This window comes from Mytilus trossulus, chromosome 9 (genome assembly GCF_036588685.1).
Source record: "Mytilus trossulus isolate FHL-02 chromosome 9, PNRI_Mtr1.1.1.hap1, whole genome shotgun sequence".
Classification (NCBI taxonomy): domain Eukaryota; kingdom Metazoa; phylum Mollusca; class Bivalvia; order Mytilida; family Mytilidae; genus Mytilus; species Mytilus trossulus.
Genome location: NC_086381.1, coordinates 40,678,850 through 40,682,188, shown reverse-complemented (window position 1 = coordinate 40,682,188; position 3,339 = coordinate 40,678,850).

The following is a 3,339-nucleotide window of genomic DNA, read 5'->3' as shown; positions in this document are numbered from 1 at the left end:
TGTAAATATTGATTTTATTGCCTCTAAGATAGAAGCAGAATTCATGGCATATAATGGACATTCAATCTAAGTTGATACATTGAATGATTCAATTGGTTTAAAAAAGAATAGATACTACATTATATATAAGTGCATTTCATATGCTATTTTTGCAATATTTAAGTTTTTGAATCCGAAATCTTTATATTACGTAGTTGAAATTGTTAGATTAAATGTTAAATATAAAACCGTAAGTTAAAATATAAACATGGCCATGTTGTCTATATTAATGTAACTGTATTGTTATGAAGCTTTATATTTTTTTAGCTCACCTGGCTCGCATCAAAGTAAGATTTACGAATAAGTCAACAGGACCAAAATGGTCAGTTGACCCCTTCAGGAGTAATTGCCCTTTATAGTCAATTTTTAACCATTTTTCGTAAATCTTAGTAATCTTTTACAAAAATCTTCTCTGAAACTACTTGGCCAAATTAAACCAAACTTGGCCACAATCATATTTAGGGTATCAAGTTTTAAAAATGTGTCCAGTGACCCGGCCAACCAACCAAGATGGCTGCCATTGCTAAAAATAGAACATAGGGGGTATAATGCAGGTTATGGCTTTTATCTCAAAAACCAAAGCATTTATAGCAAATCTGACAAGCTGTTAAATTGTTTATCAGGTCAAGACATATCTGCTTTGAAATTACAGATGAATCGGATGACCCATTGTTCAGTTCAAGTGCTGCCCTGAATTGGTATTTAACAAAATTTTGCTGTTTTTGGTTATCTTCTTGAATATTATTATAGATAAAGATAAACTTTAAACAGCAATAATTTTCAGCAAAGTAAGATTTACAAATAAGTCAACATGACCAAAATGGTCAATTGACCCCCTAAGGATTTACCCTTTTATAGTCAATTTTCAACAATTTTCATAAAATTTGTAATTTTTACTAACACTTTCTATTGTAACTGCTGGGTTAAATTCATTATAGATAGAGAAAATTGTAAGCAGCAATAATATTCAGTAAAGTAAGATCTACATCACCATCACCATTACCAAAACACAATTTTGTCATGAATCCATCTGTGTCCTTTGTTTAATATTCACATAGACCAAATTGAGCGACACAGGCTCTTTAGAACCTTTAGTTATAATTCCTTTTCAATGCCATTTAAGTTTTAAAAAAAGTTTGAATTTTTCCTATTCAGTTTCGAAAACACAATTATCTTTAGTAAAGGTTGATTTAGGGAGAGAGCTACATATATTGTTAATTTATAGCCTTTTTAAAAATATGTCCAACTCCAAACATTGTCCTGTTAAGGAGTCTCCCTTTTTATGCCCCTGCAACTAAAAGTGGGGGTTGGGAATTGTTTCCCTTCTGTCTGTCCGTTTGTTCTTCTCTCCGTCTGTCCATTAAACTTGTGATAATACTTTATATTCAGAGAACACTGGAAAGACCTTAAAATATGACTAATAAATGAAAATGAAGAAATTGTGAAGAACTAAAATGGTCAAAATTAAACATGTAGTAATTTGTAGTTTTTTTAAATACATTCGATCAAGTTTGATAACAATTTTAGCATTTTATTGTATGAAGAAATGGTTTTTCTTTGCAAGAAGGCATAGAAATATCTTTTGAATGACAAATTTCTTTCATTGAAGGCAGATTTATTTTCATATTCTAAGGCGGAATTTTTTTCCAAATCTTTAGGCGTATGTTATTCCCACTTCTTAAGGCGGACGTATTTCTGTTTCTTTAGACGGATATATTTTCCGTCTCTTAAGGTGGATATATTTTCCGTCTCTTTAGGTGGATATTTTTTTGTTCTTCAAATTAAACGAATTTGTTTTCCTCCTTAAACAGGCGGATAAATTTGCATACTTTGGCCCTATTCCGGCTGAACCCTCCTGGAATCCATATAAGAAAGATTCTTCGTGTAAAAGTGGACTTTAAACGGATTCCCTCTAAAAATTCCGTCTAGAATCCATGTAAAATACGCCTGGATTTTTTCGTACAGGTCTCAGTAAAGAATGAGGAAGGGATAAGAAAAAAATGACAGGTATACACTATTTACACTAGGGACCATAGTCTATAGTATAGATGTAATCATTTAAAATCAAAGGATGATATCTATGTACCAGAACGGAATTTCAGACATTTCAGATGACATCTCATATTAATCATTTAAAAAAAGGGTTCCTTCCCTTTAATACAGAGAAATTCAATTAGAATGTTATTTTCATTATGTCTATAACAACGGTCTGTGAAATATCTTAACCTGGTCAAACTATGGATCATAACAAAGAGCTGTTGATTATGTGTTATATTTCCCCCCGCTGATGCACATAATTAATATGGGCATTGGCTTTCAGTAACAAAATTATTTGGAGCTACTGTGTGTTCAGAGACCTCTTATGATGTATACTATTACTAATAAAATTGAGAAAGGAAATGGTGAATATGTCAAAGCGACAACCACCCGACCATAGAGCAGACAACAGCCGAAGGCAACCAATGGGTCTTCAATGTAGCGATAATTCCCGCACCCGTAGGTGTCCTTCAGCTGGCCCCTAAAAAAATGCATACTAGTACAGTGACAATTGACGTCATACTAAACTCCGAATTATACACAAGAAACTAAAATTTAAAATCATACAAGACTAACAAATGCCAGAGGCTCCTGACTTGGGACAGACGCAAAAATGCGGCGGGGTTAAACATGTTTGTGAGATCTCAACCCTCCCCTATACCTCTAGCCAATATAGAAAAGTAATACATATCTTTTTTTCTTTTTTTTTTTATCATACTTTAAAATTTAACATATATCTATGCAAATAGACAGTTATGGTGTGTACAATACTGGGTTCGTTTGCTAAATTAGCGATAGAAGATTGGGATCCAATATAATTCAGCTCCATTATATGGTACACATGGAAAGATCACTTTTACTTCCGATGCATGTATGTTTATATATACGTTCATTTACAAAATAGAAATACATATGTAACAAAGAAATAATAATAGTATCAAATCAAAATATAACGAATAATCCTTTACAAATAGAACTGCATTTTAATCCCATATTAAATTGTTTAATTCTACAGTTTGATATGCAACGTCACTAGATCGTTAAATAATGGCAGTGTCTGCGAGTACCAACATGCGGGTATATATGGGTAGCCAATTGACTTTTGAAGTCTACGAGTACCCGCAACCGATTTTATGATAAATTAAAACTGTCTTATGAATAGCGAAAGATACACGAAAATTATCGGTTATTTCCTGATCATGATTTTGTGAAACCAGTGAAGAGAATGGCAAATAACAAATACTAATTTGTTTTAATGTTTTA